We start from the raw sequence: 22,970 nt of genomic DNA, 5'->3' as shown, positions 1-22,970 counted from the left end.
TGATATCAGTTTCCTTATCCTGTATTCCATACTCATTAAAACAGGAAACTAAGGCATATTGCTTCATGATATAACTGCTAGATACCAATGGGCATAATTGTACAATTGGGTTATAAGGTGGGAATTAATACCTGATAGTTATAAATATGGCCATTCCCCTTCCCTAGTAGACACTGAACTCCTGTAAGTGGCCACTCTAAACTTAATGTGTCTCAAATCTTACAATCATAGACCCTCTAAGAGGTGTGCTGAATTAAACTGAAACACCCATGCATTAGACTCCTGGAATTAATTACTGAATCAATATTATTGAATGTTTCCCTACTGTAGGGTGATAGAGGACTATGGAATCTTCAAACCATTCTAAGAAAATCAAAAGTCTACAGATGTTACGGATGACATCTCCATTTCTATAGTAAGCATCCTGTTTTCAAAAATTAATTAGGTTAAGGGAAAAACATTGTCATGATAACTTTATTAATTTATTGTTGATCATAATCCCATTTACAAGAGTTCTGATGATATACAAATTCTGTATGATCGTTCAAGTACCAAAGGTCATATGGTAGACAGTGCTATCCCTTTACATTTGAAGAGCCGAGCCATGTGAGAGTTAGCATCTGGAAGATCTCTGAAGAAGTTCATAATAGTGTCCTCTTATCCTTCATTTTACAATCTTTAAAATGGGAAACTATTTTATGCAGTAATTCTCATGGACTTAAAGGAAATAATGCCAAAATATACATGGAAAATGAAACAAAAGCCTAAAACCTGAAGGGTAAAATCTGAAGGAAACTTGAGAAAAAGAAGAGAGAATTGCCTGTGTTTGTTCTTAACATCTCTGTGACATTTTGTATCACACTTGTTTTTCTTTCTTCATAGGAATTTAATCCCACAAAGAGGAAACCAGAGACTGTGGACTGAAGGCTGCATGTGTCTTCATGTCCTTATAGATCACCAACTATAATCTGTATTTATAATTCATCACGTCTAATCTAAAAATATTTATTTTACAAGTGAAACAACCAATCGCTTAAGATGACGTAGAATAACCCAATGGCTTCAAGTCTGTACTGATCAGATTGACCATTTGTGGATGAATATGAAAGTTATTGGTGAATACATACTTCTCTAGAAAAGCAGATGCTAATTGTGTCCTTTATAGCAGTGCCTTGCCCGCTAAGGGAGTCTCTGGGATATGGCAGGAAGTCTTTTGCCTCGTGCTGTGAATGATAGCTTCTGTGCTTTGGCAGCCTGGGTAGCTGCAGCACTCTGAACAATACCCTAGTGCCCTCTCCGGGTTAATGAGCTTCCCAAGGCTCTAGTCTGCCATGAGGGAGTAGTTCAGAATGTGGGAAGATTAGATTCTTCTTTATCATGGCAGTACTTTTTTATTTGTTAACCTAATGCCCTTGACATTTCCCACAATTATATTTCTTTCCTACTTCTTATGCTCAACGTCTTGAAATGAGTAGTGTGTGCTTGCCTCCTCCCTTAACCTCATCTCCCATTGCTTAATCAGCTTTTGGCTGTTTTCCATAGCAAGATTCTGTGTTTGGGGCCTTTTCTTCTAGATGAATTCAAAGGTCTTTCTTAACTGTCTCCTCCTTGATTTCTTTGTTTTGTGAGAGGCTAGTCGTTGCCCTATTTGAAACCCTTTCATCATTTGCTTGACACTTTAGAACAACAGAGACCAATACTGAGGATGTCCCTGATCTCACCTCACCCCCATCCTTTTCCTGCAGGTGCCCTGACCTTGTTAACTTGTCTCTCTTGGTAAATATATTTCTGGTGATGGCTTCCAAGATTATGTCGCTCTTTAATGAGTCCTTCAGTCTCACTCTCTTGTGAACATCCAAGTGTGATTTTAACTGTTTTCTTCACTTTGTTGTCCATACTCACACATAAAGCTAGGGCTGTAGGATGGCTCAGTCAGTAAAGTGTTTGCCATGCAACATGGGGACCTGAATTTGGATCCTGAACCCCATGGAAAATAATAATTCAATAATTATAGTCTAAGAAGATGGACACGAGAGGATCCCAGGAGCTCACTATCCAGCTAGTCTAACATTAGTTGTGATCTTAAGGTTCAGCAAGAAGTCATGTCTCAAAAGTTAACATGGATCAAGCTGGAAGGACACCTTACAAGTTAAAAAATACATATTGGTTGTGTAGACAAGCCACATCCAGTTCCCAGAATCCATATCTGGCAGCTCACAAGCACTTGTAATTCCAGCATCAGAGGATCTTATACCCTCTTCTGGCCTCTACGTGCACCTCCACTCATGTATGCATTCCCACACATAGATACACATACCAACAATTAAAAATAAAAGAATAAAATAATTTTTAAAGGCAGAGGGTGATTGAAGAAGTTAATGCATGCACACCCATACCTGTGCACCCCAAAACACATATAAACATGTACACATGTATAACACACAGGAAGCAGGGATATCCCCCTGAGCAGCATCCTTAGCCACAAAACCTTCTCTGTGCTTATTGTCCTTACCCCCCACCTTAGTTGACCCATGCATCCACCCAGTTCACCTTCAATGCTTACCCTTCTGGGAAAATTTCCAGTTTGTAATTTGTCTGAAGAGAAAGGCCTCTGTGCCAGTTTTTACACAGTAACTATATGAAGTGTCATATTGTAAACTCCTGAGCATAGTAAGCATTGTCACATGACTAAGCTGCCTCTTTTCCCCATCCTCTCTTCCCCTGCATTTACTTGAGTTTATTCTAATAAATTAAGCACAGTACACCCAAGGATGGGTTCTGTTACAGAAGGGTGGAGGAGTGGGGGAAGTGTGAAGGGCAGAATCAGTAAATCCTCAACCAGATGCTCTATTTCCTTTGTTCCTGATTAGGTTGAGAACAAATCCAGGAGGAAAAAGGAGATGGAGAAAATTAGCCTGCCACAAGGAGTGTATTCAGCAATGTACCTATGTCAAGGTCAGCCTGGCTGCTGAGAGGAACTAATTCAGAATCTTTGGTTGTCATATCCAGCCTTTGCTAAACCGTTGCACAGCATCCTGGGATATGAGCATGGCTTCGCTGTGTAGAGGCTTTGCCCTGTCTCAGTTCATCCTTCAATCCATGGACTTCCTAGCTGTGCCTCCTTCAAAACCCAGACTTGAGCAAGGAATCAAGAGCAGAGAGAGATCCATGTTGGAAGCCTGGATGATGGTTTTCAGACTGTTCTTGCCCAACATTTTTCAGTTTTGTTGTTTCTCAAGCGTATCTGTTCTTTAACTCACAGTTCACATATTTAGCAGAGATTGATGGACTGCTGGTACCATTGGCCTTCACGTTGTCAGACTGCCTCTGGGAAGTCAGTAGTATATATGACAGACACAGATGGTGCTCTATATTGTGGGAAACAGCAATTACTGAGAAGCTGAGGAAGCCTGGAGATAAGGGAAGTGCCCAGTTCTGTGGAAGAATGTGGTATTCACAGCATAAGCAGCTTTCAATTACCTGCTGCCTGGGGGATCACAGGCCTGCCACTGAGGTACAACTGGAGCACCAAAACAGCCACTTCAAGGATTTGCTAGGACAGTTGAATTTCTACCGAGTATTTCCTGTTTGACATGCAGTAAATACCCGACAAGTGCCACTTACAATAACTGCATGAGTGATTTTATGTTATGAATAGTTTTATTGTTTTGAGTTTCACTTCTTAAAATTCTCTTTGCTTTAACTCTCAGCAATTATGTGTTTCCCTTCTGACTCAAAACGTCTGACTCAGCCGAGTCACCCAGATAACACAAGACGCAGAGGGTCAGCACCACCTCACAGGCTGTCTGTGTAGAAATACATTTAAAGGGAGAGAGCTAATGATCTCTTACCATAACAAAAGGCAGGCTATGAAGCTGGGACCAATGAGGCCCAGTGTCATGGAAATGCCATGCTTCTTTCTAGAGATTCAGATCCTAAAATAAGCAGAGAATAAAAGTTAATCTCAAAATTTAGAATAGATGTTTCTAGTAAAACTTCTCACGTTTTATTGAAGTAACTACAGAACACTACTTACAATTTTAATTTACAGTGGACTACATTGCACATGTAATAGTTCAAATGCAGCCACATTCCTTAGACTACAAGTTATGCTAAGTACTCTACTGTGCTTCGCCCCAACAATTCAGTGTTTTTCTCTCCTGTCAATGAAGGAAAGTAGGCACACTAATAAATATCCCTGAATTATTTGATTCATTGTAGACATTACTGTAAAGTACTCTGGACTCTGTCTTAGCTTGAGATCTGGGGCCAACTATTAGTATTCCCCATGTCAGTGTGACTGACATGGAAAAGCCATATTGAGTGATAGGAGGACATGTAACCCATGATGAGAATCTGATGATGTCAGGGGCGAGATGCTAGCAAGGACTATGGTATTAGTAAAGAAAACTGTGGACTGAGGAGACAGCTGTGGAGTAAGAGTGCTCATATGAGCACAGAACCTAAGTTCAATCCCTAGCATTCTTATAAAAAGCTTAATATATTCACATACATACCTATAGGGAACAGAGACTAAAGACTTGCTAGAGCTTTCTGGCCACCATCATAGCTTTAGGCCTAGTGAGGGGCCTTGTCAAAAATGAATTAGGGTGGAAAGTGAGCAAGTAGGATACCCAATGTCTTCATCTGGTTTCTGTACACATGCCTATGTGTAACACATACAACTGCACAGAAACACAGACACAGGCACACACACAGAAGAACAGGGCAGGACACTGAATAAAAATAATCTATTAAAATGATTGATATCCTTAGGGTTTGCATTTTGTAATGGCTTTAATATACAAAATTCCTTAAAGGCTCACATGCTTGAAAATTTGTTTTCATCGAATGGCACTGCTTTACAAGTTTTGGGACCTTTCAGGAGTGGGGCCTTGAGGGATGAAATGGGTCACTGGAGGCGGACTTCATGTTACAACTAGGCTTCTTTCTGTTCATTCTTTGATTGTGTACATATTGTGACAAGCCACCTTCTGCTCCTAGCACCATGCTTGCCCTTCCCAGATGGACTGGATCCCCCTGGGATGCCAAAGTCAAATAAAGCCTTCCTTCCTTTCTTAAGTTGCTTTTGTTGGGTGTTTTGTTACAGCAAGAAGAAAGGAATACAACTTTGCCTCTGGAATGCATGGTTTGCCCCAGACCAAAGGTTTTCACTGGATATGGGACTTACAGTAAGTCACAACAGGCCAATGAAGGGTCCTGATGCACCAAGACTTGTACTTGTTTCTATCCTGATGAGTTCGGAGTGGCCATGATAGGGGTAAATTGATATGGCTCCCATAGAACCGGCAGATGTGGGCCTCCATGAGTGTGGATGGCTGCTGTGGACGTGAGGCTTGTTTGTTTAATGTACATATTTTCATATTCCTCCAAGGAATCCTCTTCCTGTTAATGTTAATGACTCCATGATAATTAGAAACAACAGGAGTTCAGGAGTTCTGGATATGTCTATGTCTTTAACAAAATGGTAGATGCTGGTACCTTCAGGACAGTCCTTAAGGCTGTGGGAAAGAACTCTAAAAACATGAATTCAAAGATAGATAATTTGTCAACTGTTTAAAATATAAGAATACAATATGAATTGTATAAGGAGTTTCACAGATCTAAAGGAACAAAGGCAGTTGTGTTATGGGCCAACACATCAGAAAGATACTAAGAAAGGAGATAAGGAGATTTAAGGAGTGATAATCAAAGGAGATCTCACCCAGCTAAGTTTTTTGTTTATCCTTACAAAAGCAGACAGACTCTTGCCTGGAACAGAGTAAGGTTAGGCCCAGGCCTGGTATAAATGTTTCAGGGTAGGGTCCCACCCAGCTAGCTTATTGGCTGTGCTTAACAGGCAGCAGATCTCTGGATTCTTTTGCAATGTTTTTAAAAATATGTTTGCTACCTCCTAAGAATCAAGGAGCTGGGGGCTTGGGATGTTGATTAATAGGATAATCAAAGGGAACGTGGGGTAATGACTGAATTGATATGTAAAATAAAAAAATGGGCTTTTGATCTGCAAATGATGAGCTATCCAGAGAATTTTCAGAATAGCGAGATAGAGCTGCTTTGAGAACTGCCTCAAGCAGAACATAAGCTCCGGGCTTGGGCCCTCAATTTGACTTTGAGTACTTTGTTTCACCACTTTCTAACACTGCTTCTCTCAGAACCCCTCCTCAGCCTGAGGCTGGTCTTTGGTACTATTCTCATGCCTTTCCCCATGGAGATCTACACATCATTTATATGTCCTGATGATCCTATAAACCTCAACCCTCAATAGGCTATTTAGCAAATACAAAACAACAAAAATTAACAACATTTAATATTCATTAAGACAAAAGCAATTGCATACTCTATTTCCCCCTCACATACACCTATTGCAAATTTAGACTTAACTAAAGAGGATTAGAAAGTTACAGTTATTTGTCCCGGGGAGGAATTTTTCAGGTCAACATTTATTCATTCCAGCATCAGTATGCGTTCTTCATATATCCAACTTTGGGATATGGTCGTTAGTTTCCTACTGTGGACATGATTATTACCAATATCTATTATGCTGACACAGAAAACTCAGCTACTGTGTTTAGCAGCTGTGCCAGCCGACTAGGCAGTCACCAGCTGTTTGGGACTTATACTCCATAGTCTTAAATAAATGTATCTGTCAGCAGCTACATTAGATTCAGGCTGTGTGTGTCACCTGCTGGTTTGGAGTTTGGAAAATGTCTTTCTTAAAATATATCTTTTTCAAAAGGCATATAACTGGGCTGGAGAGATGGCTCAGCAGTTAAAAGCACTGGCTGCTCTTCCAGAGGTCCTGAGTTTAATTCCCAGCAACCACATAGTGGCTCACAACATCTGCAATGGGGACCAATGCCCTCTTCTGGTATATCTGAAGACAGCAGCAGTGTACTCGTATACATTAAATAAGTAAATAATTTTTTTTTTAAAAAAGAAAGCATATAACTTCCTTTGCTGCTTTTGTTCCACAAATTAAGAAACCACAATTTGCATTTTAAAACATACTTTATCAATTGCAATTTTATTCTAATTCCAGAGTCATCCCAGTGGTTATTAGAGTATAGAAATCTGCTACATGTGTCTAGTTGCCTCTGAGTTAGAGTATAAAAATCTATGTGTTAAACTATTGGAGAACTGAGTTTGTCTCCATCAGTGATCATCAGTTCACAGTCACTGTGCCTAGAGAAGAATAAAGACAAGCAGGCCAGCTGCTTCTCAGCCCGAGTCACCTAGAGTCATCTAGTCTCTGCCATAGCTATTGGTTCTACACACCGGGGATGAATGTTCACTCAGATCATAGGCTGACCATAGGCTGTGTCCTTATGTTCTGTCATTACTGTGTTGTGTAATCTGACAAATCTCCCTGTCTAACTGGAAGACTCAGTAGAGCTCAAAAATGGAGTTGTCCCTTTTCTCTGGTTCAGAGCTCTTAGAGTGATTTTTAAGCTTCAGAATTTAAAAAAGAAATGAGTTAGAAAATGACAGTTTCATGCATAGTAAGTTACATCTATTTTCAAAACTATCTCTGTTTAAAGGTTCTTGGTCTAACATTGAAGTGTAACATTGTAAAGCAGTTGCGTTTTTTCGACATGATCTCAGCTTGCAATTTTTGGGGATGGTTTTATTTTATACTATTTTAATTAGTTTGAACATTTGTTCACTATTTTTTTTTTTGAAAAATAATGCAGGGGACAAACTCTATAGAACAGATGCTGAGAAGTTCCCCTCCCAACCCAGTGTCTTTTTGGTTTCTCTTGATGCAGATACTTTTACTACCTTCTCATCTATGTTCCTGATGCATGAAAGGATACATGGAGTCATTTCTACTCAAGGGATACAAGATACAGAGCACATTGGGCTGGAGAAATAACTCAGTGGTTAGGAATCAGAGCACCGAGGTTCAGTTCTAAGCACCCACATGGCAGCTCACAACTGTCTGTAGGCCCAGTTCCAGGGGATCTAATACATTTTGTGGCATCCATGGGCACCAATAATGTGTGTGGTGGACATGCATACACATAGGCAAAAGCAGCCATACACATAAAATAAATGAACCTTTTTAACAAGACCTATTGAGTGCAATAGTCGAGTATTTGATGACTCTCTGGTGAATGGTTTCTATTAGTGCAATATTAGCTTACATGAAAAGAAGTTTTGCCCTATTTCCATAGGAAATGCTTCATAGAGGGGCTGACATTTGAACTAGTTTCTCAGTCTGTGAAAATCAATGGACTTGTAGGGGAGTTAAATTCTTTCTTTCATGTGTTCATAGTGTATTGTGAATTATGGTAATAGGCATTGGCAACAGATACACACCAGCTATCTACCTGCTCAATCAATTGGAGATGAACTATTTGCCTCTGTAGAAAAACAGTGTGGAACCATTGTTCCCTTCCCCAGCTTGTTTGTGGGATACTCCAAAAGAGCCAAAGTTTGGACTTTCAGAGCAGACTGTCTTGGAAATGAAATCTCTCCCATGCCCAGTGCAGAGAAATTAGGACTAAAGGACAGGATTCTCTATTGCCCCAGTGGGGAACACAAACCAACAGATGCCATGTGGTGTCATGGAACCTGTTTTCCCCTTTTCTTAAGGGGAAAGAGGTGGATCCAGGGGTGTGACTCCTCTGTTCTTCAAGGAAACAGATGAGGAACAGAAAAGACTTCCTTTGTCCTTAGAGGTATAAAATGTATGCAGAATCCATATTTTAAAACACTTTCTCTCTTTCCTGATACAGAGATGTGTAAGGCATCATTGTAATTTGTCTATTTAGAGTATGACCCAAGAGAAAAAAAATTATCCAAGACATGGTGAAACCAGGGACACAGAGATACAAATCTGCTGAAATAGAGAGGGAGGGGAGGAGGGGGAGGGTCAGGCAAGGGGAAGAGGACAAGGAGGATAAAGGTTAACTAGATCTAAACAAACATTTGAGGATGGACTTTTTACCCCTCTTCCAGGACTCACCTGTTTGTTTGGTATTATTTTTTCATTTTTTAAATCGAAAGTTCTTACGGTGAATTTATGTGTGGTTTCCAAAAATTTGTAGCATTCCATGGAAATCATCCTGTATACATGGATTTTCTTTGGAAGAATGATGCAGTTTTTTGTTTGTTTGTTTTGCTTTGTTCTGTTTTGTTTGTCCAGGCAGGGTTTCTCTGTGTAGCTCTGGCTGTCCTGGAACTTACTCTGTAGAGCAGGCTGTCCTTGAACTCAGAGAACTGCCTGCCTCTGCCTCCCAAGTACTAACGTTAAAGACATGACACCACTGCCCAGCTGGAAAACAATGTTGTTTTAAGGGAAATTTTAAATTCAACCTGTTCAAACAACTTGAATGTGTTGTATGGATGTTATCGTCTGCAATTGGGCCTTGTTATCAGTTTGTGGAGAGGAACCCATTGCCTTGGCAACAGCCTTCATTATTTGGGTCAACAACTCAATTGGATGGAACTCTCCCCACCCCCCAACACTAGAAGCTTCATTTGGTAACAAGAGGTGGTAAGTAGGGGTTCTGTCTCCCTCATTATTTGGAGACTTAATTAGGGTCACCTTTGTAGACTATAGCAAGTTTCTACTCCACCAGATTTTGATAGCACCCCTCAAATGTTCTTCAACTCCCTTTGACTCTCCCCCATTCCCTCCCTCAAGTCCATCACCCCTACTCCTTCCCACAGGATCCTACTGTTCTCATTCCCTCCTTCCCCAGCTTTATTCCATTCATAAAATTTTGAGAAAAGTAAACACCAGCACAGGACAAAACCTTTAAACTACAATCTGTCCTGTCTGTAAAATAGGCCAGAGGAATGACAGAACACACTTAGTGGGTGTAACCAAATGATGCCTAATTTAGCTTAAGACCCACTCCATGAGACAGAACCCATACCTGACACCACTTTGGTGACCAAGAAAGAGTCTAGATAGCCAGAGACCTAGGGTAAAACAAAATACTATTTTCCTTTAAAAAATTGCTCACAATAATATTCTTCTATACTCACAGACTGGTGTCATATTCAGCTATTATCAGAGAAGCTTCCTCCTGCAGCAGATGGGAACAATTACAGAGACTCACAACACATCATTGCACAGAGAGACCTTGGAACACACAGATCTGAACAAGATGTCTCTATCAACTTCTTTACCTTAGAGCTCGGGGAACCTCATGGAAGGCAGAGACAGAGAGGATGGGGGGGCAACAGGAGAACAAGGCACTCTAGAACAATTGAGCAAAGATCATATTAAGTCACAGAGACTGAAGTAGCAATAGAGGGTCGGCACCAGGTCCTCTGCATATATACTGTGTCTCCCACTTTAGTACTTTTATGGGACTCCTGAATGTGTAAAGGGGTGGGTCTCTGATTCTGGTGCCCTCTCTTGGGGCCCTTTTATTTTTCTGTTGTCTTGTCTTTTCCAACTTTAATATGATGGTTTTTGTGTTATTTTATTTTGTTGAACATGTTTTTTAAAAAGTTACCTTCTCAAGGAATGCTAGAGTGAGAAAAATTGTCTTCTCCAGTTGGTTATCAAATGCCAAATGATCATTCCTGGAAACATTCATATGTAACATTTAGAAATGTGTGTGTGTGTGTGTGTGTGTGTGTGTGTGTGTGTGTACATGTGTTCATGTAGCAATAATTTTATAAGGTCAAGAATTTGAAAGAAAGCGAGGAGGGATATATAGGCACATTTGGAGGAAGAAAGGGAAAGGAGAAATTATGTAATTATTATATCAAAAAGAGGGGCTGGAGAGATAGCTCAGCTGTTAAGAGCACTGACTGCTCTTCCAGAGATCCTGAGTTCAATACCCAGCAACCACATGGTAGCTCACAACCATCTGTAATGGGATCAGACACCCTCTTCTGGTGTGTCTGAAGACAGCTATAGTGTACTCATATACATTAAATAAATAAATAAATAAATAAATAAATAAATAAATAAATAAATAAATAAATCTTTTTAAAAGTTAAGAAAAGAAAATGAGGTTGCCCTCTTAGAACTTCTTCCTGACCAAGAATCTCTTTTTAGTACTTTGCTGTCAGAGCACTATTTCCTTCCCACATCCAAATGATAGCCTGATAAGAATTGATGCTGACCATTTTCCAACTTCATTTTGAACTCTAGGTCTGTATTTGTAGGTGTCCCTAGCCTGACCATTCAGTCAGTCTATGATTGAAGGCCAACATACCACATTTGACACTGGAGAAACAAGGCAATCTTCGCTTTCAATGATTATTTTATTATTTGTAACTATCATTGACTGATTATGCACCATAACCTAGAAAGAGTACAAATGGATGTTCTGTATTATTGCGTCTTACAACATACCCTCAAAGTTTAGGGCTGTAGAGATGACGTAACCCACTTAAAGTTACCTAACTACTTATCCGGGAAGGCTGAATTTGACTTGATCTTACTAAGCTCTGAGATCTGAGTTTGTTATCACTGTAATGGACTGCCTATCTTATAGCAGTTCACAAATAGAAACAAGTCTTTGCAACAACAGCATATACTGATGGGAAATGCAGGACCATGTCCAACTTGAAAATTGTGATTCTCAGTGGCTTGTATGATCAAGTCCACTTTAACTCTGCTAATATTTGTTCTTTGTTTCACATGGTGAGGACGTGTCCTATCTCATTCTAGCATCTAGTCACACCAAACCACAATTTTTTCCCCAGCATATTATGTTTGCTATTCAAGAGTTATGATTTGAAGTAAAACTGACTTGGACATGCTCATGTTTTTTTTAATTAAATTTAATTTCATTTTTTTAACATTAATTTCACATCCCACCCACTGCCCCCTCCTGGTCACCTCCTCTCACAGTTATTCCCCCATGCCTCCTACCCTTCTCCTCTGAGTGGGTAGGGCCTCATGGTTATTCCCCCAACTCTGGCACTTCAAGTCTTTGAGAGGCTAGCATATCCTCTCCCACTGAGGCCAGACAAGGCAGCCCAGCTAGAAGAACATATCCCACATACAGGCAACAGCTTTTGGAATAGTGCCTGTTCCAGTTGTTCAGAACGCACGTGAAGACCAAGCTGCACATCTGGTACATGTGTTCAGGGAAGTCTAGGTCCGGCCTATGCATGTTCAGACTCTGGGAGCACTAAAAGTGCAGGTCAGTTGACTCTGCTGGTCTTCAGGTGGAGTTCCTATCTCCTTCAGGGGCCCACAATCCAATTTAGCAATGGTCAAAGGATCTGAGTTAAACATTTATCCAGAGAAAAGATGTAAAACTCCAAAAGACAAGATGCTTCAGCATCCTGAAGCCATTAGGAAAATGTAAATCAAGATTATAGTAACATATCACTGCATGCCTGTTAAAATGTCTGTAATGAAAATGAGCAACAATGAAGTTTGAGAATAATAGAGAAAAATTATAATGCCCTCAGATGCTGGTGGGAAATGTTCAAAGCCACCGAGAAAACAGCCTGGCAGCTCTTCCAAAAGTTAGCCATAGTCCCCCCCAAACCCAACAATTTCACTCTTGCACACATGTGTAGAAATAATATCTTATCTCTGTATAGATGGCAAATGTGGCACCTGTCAATAAGAAATCTGATGGCCTATGGCTTAGGCAGGAAATAGGAGGTGAGACTTCTGGAAGAGAGAGGATTCTGAGGTAGAGCCAGGAGCAGGAATATTCAACTGGGAAGGTTTGAGGAGGCGGAAGTGTGGAACCTGAGTGCAGGTAACCAGCCATATAGAATGTAGGTTAACATAAACGGGATATTTTAAGTTATTATCTGGTCAGAGAAGAGTCTAGCTATATGGCCAAGGTATTTGTGAGTAGATTTTGAGTGCTTCTGGGTGCGTGGGCTAGGAGGAAAAACAGCACTAAACATCAACATGTATACTTACAAGAAATTATGTGCATATGCTGCTTATCTTTCTACTATGTGCAAACGGCTGACCAGAAGTGTCTGAAGAAGGAGCTATCTTAGGCCCTGGTAGCTTGGTGGATGAGCACGCTCTTTGGTGGGGAAGCTTGCTGGTCACCTGCACACAGGAAACACAGCAACCAGCAAGGCTATACCCCATAAATCTGGTGACCAACAGATGCCAGGCAGGCCTCGTTTCCTAAGGTTCCATAACCTCTCAAAGCAGCACCTACCAGCTATTCCACTATAAGAGCCTGTGGAGGAGCATATCACACCCAAGCCCTAAAAATAAGCTCACACGAAAGTCTTGTGCATGACTCTTACTTGTACTGGCCTCAAACAGAAACTACCCAAATGCCCATCAACTGTTACTAAGTCGACAAACTGTGGAAGATACACACAACTAAATATTATTATGTTTAATATTTACCTCACAATTTGTCTAATTATATAAAAGTATGAAGTACTGCCTCATGCCTTGGCATGGATAAACTTTGAAACAATAGAGTAAGCAGAAAGGTCTAATCTGTTTTCTGTTTGTCTGTCAGTTTGTCTCTCTGTCTCTGTCCCTTTCTCTCTGTCTCTCTCTGTCTCTCTGTCTCTGTCTCTCTCTGTATCTCTGTCTCTCTCTGTCTCTGTCTCTCTCTCTGTCTCTCTCTGTCTCTCTCTCTCTCTCTCTCACACACACACACACACACACCCTGTAAATGTTCTTTTACATATTGTAATAATTCATGAAAATCTTGTATAACCACAATAACTATGACAGATTTCATATTACCTATAGAGCTATAACTTACAGCCAAAATAAACAAACAAACAAAAACAAACAAACAAACAAACAGAAAAACCCAACCAAACAAAAAACCCAAAAGCTTTAAATTGAGAGAACTGAACCACACTGACCTGTATCATCCTAGAGACATAATATGTAGCAACAAGTCTTTAATTTTAAACAATATTACAACACTACAACATTACAATATTACAACATTACTCCTTATATATAAGGAGTGTGTCTGACTGATTATGCTTCTGCTTTCCTGAAAATTGCACACACTGAACTAAATGATTAAGTGCCTTTGTCCAAAAGCAAATGCAGTACTAATTTGTTTTTGTGACAAGCTCTCACCATAACCACATCTGTAACTTGGTGAGTCACAGCTGCTGTAGAAAATTCTACTCTTCAGGTTATGGGATTTCTGAGGAATGCATAAGTCTCAAGAATATCACTTCAGAGAACATCCATTCCACTCATCCAGAGAAAGCCACAACTGTGAAGTGGTTTCCAAAGTTATCACTGAACAGTCGCCTGATATACACAATCTTTTTTCATTTTAATTTTTGTTCACAACACTTAGAAAGTGAGGGGAGGGAGGGCTGGTATGAGAGAGCAAAGTCTCTTGGCTCAATGGGCACACCGACAAATGAATCAACAAACTGATGGAAAAGGATAAAGGTGGTTTCGTTTCTTTGGAAGATGTAGAGATGAAGAATACAGAACAAGGTGTTTGTGCACCTTCTCAATCTCTCTACACAGGAAGATGTCAGCTCCCCCACATGTAGAGTTGGCCACCATGCTTCTGATTGCCACCATCACATAAAAGTAGTACAGAAATAGGAAAATATAACTCTGAGGTAATCTCCCCATTTCAGCTGTGAGAAATGTGTCAGAGAAGCTCATGACTATTCATGGCACCTGAAGCTTTGTAATATCTGGATACTTTAAAATATGCTGTAATTTGTTTTGAACTATTTATCTAAGAGAAACAATATTCCATGAAATATGTTGATACTTATATTATCTTATTAAAATTAATGATAAAAGAATACATTGAGGTATTTGACAGGTGCTGATTGATAGATGTGACCAGTTTTTCAAGAGTGCATACGAGTTTGGTCTTCTCAAAGACCTTGTATGAAAATAAAATTTTACCTGTCTGTCAATTAGAGTTCAATGGAAAACAGGATAATCTCTGGGCATTTTAAGTAGACAGAGATTATCTATAAGGAATTAAAAGCTTACAAAATAATTAGAAAGGCTACAGATAGCAGCACCTCCAGGCTAGGCATCAAGAAATGTTTCCACAATATTCTACAATTGGTTAGGGTAGGGATGCTTCTGCCTCAATGACAAAGGTAACAAATTCTGAAGATACTATAAAATCATAGTAAAATATGTCAGTGCCATTAGAATGAAAGGACCAGGTGCTACCACAGCTGTAAATCAACAGCCTTTCAGACTGGTGCATCTCTAACTCAGACACAGGAGCCTCTCATAGAGGAGCTTTCTTCACCAGTTCACTCAGCAGAAAGCAAACATAGTGTCAGGAGGATGAGTCCTGTCTCTAAATGGCTCCAACTGAACCCAGTCTGCTTCAATGGCATGAAAACCGAGGGAATTCCACTTTCAGCCCTTGGGTCTCTGTAGTGTAGAAATGTACTGTATAAAGAAGCAAGAGTGGTTACCATTGGCCATGTCCGTCATCCAGAGATTCCAAGACTCAGGAAATTTCTTTGCTGATGATGCAGAGCTGGCGAATGTTACAGCAACAAGCTTGAACTCTGAGACTCTGGCCCTCTGCCCAGCACTCTTTCCACTCCATCAGTCCGCAGCTCTACTTACTCTGGAGACATTAGCCAAAGGAGACATATTTTCAAACCTTGTGCTAATTATATTTTTCACTGAAGCATTAATTCGGGCTTCTATGAATATTGTTACCTTTTAGTCTTCTGTCAAAGCTAGTTCTCCTTCCAAACGTGGACCTAATCTCATTCTTCAGTACATGCAGTTAAACCAACACTGTTAGGGTTTAATACCTCTGAGCATTTTTCTCAGCAGGCTTGCTGTTTAATCTTTTTAATGTCAGCACTACACAAGCCTCCTTATTCAAAGGGGGAAGGACTTAATCGCAGGCTGCATTAGTGGCTTTCTTTCTACCAGTGAAAGCTACCAAATGGGAATCTTTTCAGCTTTTTCTTTATTTTAATTTGTGCTGTCTGCTGATCATATGCAGAAAGAAAAAAAAAGTGCTTACAAAAGAGCTGAGATATTAAATTCTCTTGCATTTTAATCATGCACGATAGAAAAATAATGTGTAAGGTTTCAAACTTAAATTTTCTTAGTGTGATGATTTGAATACGCTGGGCCTAGGGAATGGCACTATTAGTAGGTGGGGCCTTGTTGGAGTAGGTGTGGCCTTGTGGGAGGAAGTGTGTCACTGTCAGGGTAGGCTTTGAGTCACTCCTCCTAACTGCCTGAGGAGTCAGTCTTCTCATGTTTGTCTTTGGAACCAGATGTAGAACTCAGCTCCTCTTGCACCATGCCTGCCAGGAGGCTACCATGTTCTTGCCTTGATGATAATGGACTGAAGCTTTGAACCTGTAAGCCAGCCCCAAATGTCATCCTTGCAAGAGTTGCCTTGGACATGGTGTCTGTTCACAGCAGTAAAACCCTAACTAAGATACTTAGGTTTACAACAATGCTAAGTATTATGTAATCTGCAAATAACCTGGATAAAATAAAAAAAGATAGACCTGTAATATTTCATTCATTTTCAATTGCAACATTATTTTCTTTTCAAATATGTCTTAAAGTAATTTTGGATGCATATATATATATATATATATAATTTTCTAATCTACACCTTAAAAGAAAATATAAGTTTATAGTATACTTCTATTCATATTTATAATTAAACTGTTTCTGTATGTAGTTTGATATATCTACAGCTCTTTATTAATATTTCATGTAGGCCATGTTCATATGTATTTGGGGAAATTCTGCTTAGCCTTAAGTAAAATATTAGGTTGAATTTCAAGAGATGGTGAAATTTATATAAAGATTCAGCCATTCAAGTTAGTTATAATGGATCAGTTTCCTCTCTAAAATCAAATGGATATTATTGGCTCAAAGTTGTTGGCAGGAGTGTATGCATTACCTTTGTACTATGGAAACAGAGAGAAAAAAATACCCAATTTTAAAAAAATGTATTTGCTGTTGATGGAATGACAAGTATTAAGTCATCTTAGTCTTAAATAGACTGGGTCATGTTCTAAACTGGAGCCCCTACCCCCAATATAAGCAAATTGTGACAGTGACTTGGTACTTTATATATGACAGAGTATTAGTTTAAAAGTGTCTCTTATTTCCTTTCAGCAGTGGTAGATTTTCTTTCTTCTTTCTGAGAATATTAAAAGTCAAGGAAACAGTTATTAGGCGGCAGCTATTACATACTCTTTTGTGTTGCCATGATGTTTGCTTCTTAACAATGATTTATAATGAGGGCTTTGACATAAGGACAGTTTTGTGCCTGTAAAGCGCAGCCTACTTCTGGTCAGTTAAATACACTGAACAAGGGGTCTCAGAGCATCACCTGTTTCATCTGAGACTCTGTCCTTTACAACTAATTGAGGGAAATTCTATAAGAATGTCATCTTTTTATGCCAACCCTCGAAGGCAAATTTGATAAGTGAATCCAAATGGTTGGGGCAATGTGCTGTCTGACACTGACTTCTACTTGGTTCTGTTAGTGCCAGATTAGTTGAAGTCAGCCTTTCACTCAGAACTCTTCAAGAATATCCCAAAAGAGTCACAGGTTTCACTTTACATCATCCTACAATCAGAGCATTCCAGTGGAATTCAGCTTGGGTTTTTATAAGAGGGTGTATATTGATTTTTTCTCCCAGTAGTGAAGTGCTTTAAAATTTGCTGTGAATATTTGGCATAAATATGACCACTAGAAAAATGTGAGTATATAAGTAACTATTATGGGTAAATGACATACAAATGTTTTAAAATTAATATTCAAAAACCTTGATTTTTTTTCAAGAGTTTAAATGGGTTTACATTTCCAAGCAATTGATTTAATGATTTTTAATATTTTTAATTATGAATGTGTTTTTTCTTAACTATTTGATTTGTAGCACAATTCACTTAATGTGAATCTGTCTGTCTGCTCATTTATTTGTTTTCTGTGGTAGTGGAGAGTAAATCCAAGGTTTGGTGCACACTATGTAAGCTGCCTACTGAGATGAGCCCAACCTTCCTTAGGATAACCAAATGGATTTAACTCAGGCAGAGACCGACAGATGTTTGATTTGTCTCTGAATTCAGAATGAATTGGCCATCCTAAATGATTTCTATTAGAGTTCCTCTATTCTTCTGGGAATTCCATCTATGTTTAGGCAGGAGATACATTCAGCTCAAAGTTAGAATTTTACAGGGGAAATGTTTGCAGCCCTATTTGGGGGAAGGCTGAGAACATGCGGCTTTACATTGTGCCTTACTGCAGCCATTGGTTAAACACATAACCAGATCTTCTTTATCATTAGACGCATCAACCAGGCAAAGGCAGATTCTTTGGATGCATTATGGCACCTTCATAGCATAGCATTCTTCCCAAAAATGATTATAAAAATCTATCATTTTAGTATGTAACTAAAAACTCTGAATTCATATGCATTATAAAGTCTTGTTAACAAGGAAAGTACATAAAGGAGAAATCGCTGATAGTTAAGGGCTAATGAGAACGCACACACACACACACACACACACACACACACATATATATATATATATATATGAGCAATTTGTGCTAACGCTATTCCTGAATTACACAACCAGCCATACACGGGTTCTTTGGCCCTTTCAGATAAGCACATTATGTAAAACAGATTAAGGATCAGGGTCTCTGAGGCTGATCAAAAGTAAGTTAAGTATTTCTCAAGAATATATTGCTGTGTGATTTACTATGCATAAAAATGTGTTAGCCTTTCCAGTTTAGCAAACTTAAAATATGAATTTTTAGATCTAGTTCTGTGATCATTTATCTGTATTAACATTTCAAAATTAGTAAGATTTTCTTTTTTAGATTAAATTTATCATCTAAGTTTCTTCTATGTCTTGTCCTAAATTGCAAAACGTGCATAGTTATTTCAACTTCAAATATAATTATCGCTGAAGTTGAATATCTTTACAGAAATGTATCTTTATACATATATTTTAGTAAAATGTTTACTAAATAAGATATGAATCTTAGTATGTGACACATAAGCTTCTTCATCAACTTCCCCATGACTGAATTTCATGTATATGAAAACAAGAGGATCAGAATATAAAAGATTAGCATTTATGCTCACAGCATGTTGGGCTAGTGGTTTTGCTCATAGATAAAGGTACTCAAGACCAAGGCTGATTGCCTGAGTTCAATCCCAAGAACTCACATGGCACAAGGAAAGTACTCACTCCCACATGTGACCTACACATGTGCCATGACACACATGTGCTCATATACATACAGTACCCCTCCCACAATGTGAATAAATTATTCCTATGTAAAGGAAAATAATTTTGACTGATAACAAATCATCCTTATATTTTATAATAGTTCCTTTGCAAGGATATTACTGATTACCCTTGTCAGTTTAATCAAAGTCATAGAATCCTTCAATCTCTGTTAATTCTTTATTTGTACCTTCTGACTATGACATTGTAGTAAAATAGCAAGCCATTCAAGAAGAAGTTAAGCATTTAGAAATAGCTGAGCTATATTAATTGTATGTTAGAGTCTTCCATGTTAAATTTCAAACAAGTAATGTATAAACTGATTGTTATGAAATAAATTAAAGCATATTAGAGACAAATAAACTTATATTTTGAGCTGAAGTACATTGATAAGCCCTAGAATCAAAATTTAGTTTCTTGGGACTGCTGCTTCTGATTTACTAAGTAAAGAATTTCACCATGTCAGAGCTCCCACACTTTCTCTCTCTCTTGATATTTTTAGTGTATGTGTAAGTTTTACATGCTTTTCACGCAAAAGAACTGACAGCTGCATTTGTTAAGTAGTTAGGTTTAAGTTGTATATGGTTAACAACTTGAAGCCTAATACCTTGGAAGCTGTTTAAAAACTAGTAGGCATACATTATATGTTTTGTTTCAATCTTAATAGGACATTTATATATGTGGTATTTTACTTGTAATCAGACAGGAAATGTCTTTGTGTTCCACAATAACTTCCTCATCTTTGCACTTTATGATATCAGTTTATAGAAGCTCAGCCTCATAACAATACAGTGAGAGTCATTGGAATAGTGAGATGTAGGAAGTCGGACTACCTCAAGTTAGTAGCGTGCATGGTGTCCAAATGATGTCACAGCGTTGGGCTTCACATGTTGAATAGCCATCACAGTGTTTGCATTGGTCACTTAGGCCACCTCAGTACAGTTTGGAAAGCATGGACTCTGATCCTTTAGAAAAGGAGAAGTGTGAAGTCAGTAGCTCTGAGGGCAGGTGGTTTATAGCTGTAGAACTGAAGAAGAGGAAAAACAGTAAATATTACAAATGCCGGTCTGCTTGAAATAGCCTTCCTTCCACTCTACACCTGCAGAAGCCCATGCTTATTGCAAGGCTCAGCTCGACTGCCTCCCAGTGACCTCCCCTAATAGATCGAGCACACCTGTGACACATTCCGTAACACTGCTCACAGCATGAATCACAAGTGCAATTACACATTTACCTATGCAATTACTTGATTAATTGCTCTCTCCTCTATTACAGTGTAAGCTTTATTAGGGAGCCTGTTGTTGCCAGTGTATCACAACATGCCTGGCTTCTTGCAGAAATGAAATCTTAGTGAAGTGGATACAAGTATTGAGACAGAATTGGCTTAGTATTATTTTAATTATTTTTCATTCTAGTGAATTTCCATATTTATAGTATTCCTAAAACATACTGTTTTCATACTGGGTAAAGTAGTTGGGTGTTAATGGACTATTATAAACAAATTATTGCAAGAAAAAATATCATTTTACTTGATCTCGGAAAACCAAACGTCTTTATGGCTGGTCACTGGTGACAACATGTGAGTCGTGTTCTGCAGCAGTAATTAAAAGCAGTGTTTTGTACAAAGTGTCAACTATGTCCCGTTGTTGTTTTTAATAGCTTAAAGACCGTCTTTGTTAGCACACTAACTCTTAAGGGAAGTTTTTGCTGCCTTTACTGAAATGAAATGGATTTCACTGTGAACATAACTTTTAGTCTTCTCTATACAAAGACTTATTGCCTAAGAGTGAGTGGTTATGAAAACATACAAGATCTGACTCCTAAATAATAGCTTAACCACAGACAGAAAGAATGATAGAAAAAGAGCCACCGTCAAACACACAAACAAAAAGAAAGACTTAAAAAACAAAACCAAACAAGCACCCACCAAGAGGTTAGCCCATTAGTACAACCCTCTACTGTGGAGGAGCTGTGGCTTACCCAGTCTGTTCTGATAGACTGTTTTGATGTGTGTTTTACATTTCTGCTTGCTATGCTAAGAGGAAATTATTCTTTTCCACTTAATGCATTTTAGGATAGAATGGCTATGTGCTCCATCCATTTCTTCTCTACAGATAAAGAAATGGAAGAGAAGGAAACGTGGAGATGTTTGGCCTCTGCTCTTGGATTTGCTGATCCGTGTGAATGGTCTTCTTTAGAAATTTGTTTTTGTTTAATTATTTATTCATTTATTTCATTTATTAATTGCCTCAAGTAAAAGGCAACTCTCAGTAGGATTATTACTTCCTGTGAGTTCATCCCACAGTTCTGGGTTATTTTTCAGAGTCTTATGTATTAGAAACAAAGCACTAATGCCCTCTTTCCTGTTGTCATTTCCAAGATCATTTCTAAGGTATGCATCTCTAAAATGCAATTAAAATGAAAACTACCGACCACAGGGCATACACATTCTTCCACAGCTAAGGCTAAAGTGCCCTTTCATTTTATTTCCATTGTTAACTTTACTAGTCCACTCAGTGTCACTCATTCACCCTCTCTCCCTCCACCTCACACAGCACTCAATCTCACACCGTTGGATCACCCGGAGGATCTTATTAAAGTCAGAGTCTGACTCAGTGAAGACACTCAATGCAAGCCTTCCCTTTAAGAAAAAAAAAAATCATACCTTGTTACACAGTCTGGCCTTGAACTTGTAGCCACCTTCCTGCCTCAGCACACTATGTGCTGGGATCACGGGTGGGAGCCATGAAGCCCTATGAGAAGCTATGGAGGACTTTAAAAAGCAAAGCACCCTGAGAATTGCTCCTGCTGTTAGCAAGGCCACTACAGCCCTGATCTCATGTCTGTTTGGGCACTTTCTCTGCTTTCCTATAAATAGCAATTGCTTCTTATTGGCTTTGTCTTTCTTTTTTAAACAGAGTCCACATCCCCTCCCTCTTTTGTAAAGAAGTAGAACCCACTCTCCACCCCCATTAAACCAATGCAATGATATTATTAATTAGTAATTAACAATGGGGCCTCACACTATATTTCAGACTGCCCATTGAGTCTCTGTTCTCTTGTCTTGGCCTTCCATGTTGTTGAAATTACAGGGCCATTTTTTGTCTTTCACCCACCACTGGATCCCGCTCTCATGGAGCCTCTTGGGCTTCTCAGGTTTTAGCCCTGGCAGTTCTTTTGCAGTACCCACACGACATCACCATGTTCTCTTCTCTGTTTCTCGATCACAGTTCCAGCTTCCACCTCTCCGGTTGCCCCATTCAATATCTTTTCTTAGATGTCCCAAATCTATTTCAAACCTAAGAAGTATGAAGTCAGCTTTATAATTTCTTTCTGGTAGTGCATGGCATTGCTACTCAGCTCAAAACATAGTTGAGAAAACTATTAATTTTAACTCTTAATTGGTTTCTACTATTAGCATGCAAAGGGATAGGCTTAATGAAAGGTATGCATTATCACGCTCCAATTCTGCTGATTGACCCCTGTTCCTTACCCTGCTCCGATGGCTTCCTCCCTCAGGAGTCCCTCTTCTCATTTTGTGCCACATGTATTCTCTTGACGTTTTAGTTTCTCTTCTCACCTCCAACCCAAGAGCTCCTTTTCCCACTCTCATGATCGCTTTCCTGGTTGTGTAACAATCAAAATCTGCATCATATGTGAGAGAAAACACGAGGTATTTGTCCTTCTGTGTCTACCGCCTTCAACACAGCAATCTCCAGTTCCACTCATTTACCTGCAAATGTCATGATTTCAGTTTGCTTTGGGTCCCATAAAAGCGCCA

Source organism: Rattus rattus, chromosome 7 (assembly GCF_011064425.1).
Source record: "Rattus rattus isolate New Zealand chromosome 7, Rrattus_CSIRO_v1, whole genome shotgun sequence".
Taxonomy (NCBI): Eukaryota; Metazoa; Chordata; class Mammalia; order Rodentia; family Muridae; genus Rattus; species Rattus rattus.
Note: the sequence above shows the minus strand (reverse complement) of the source record.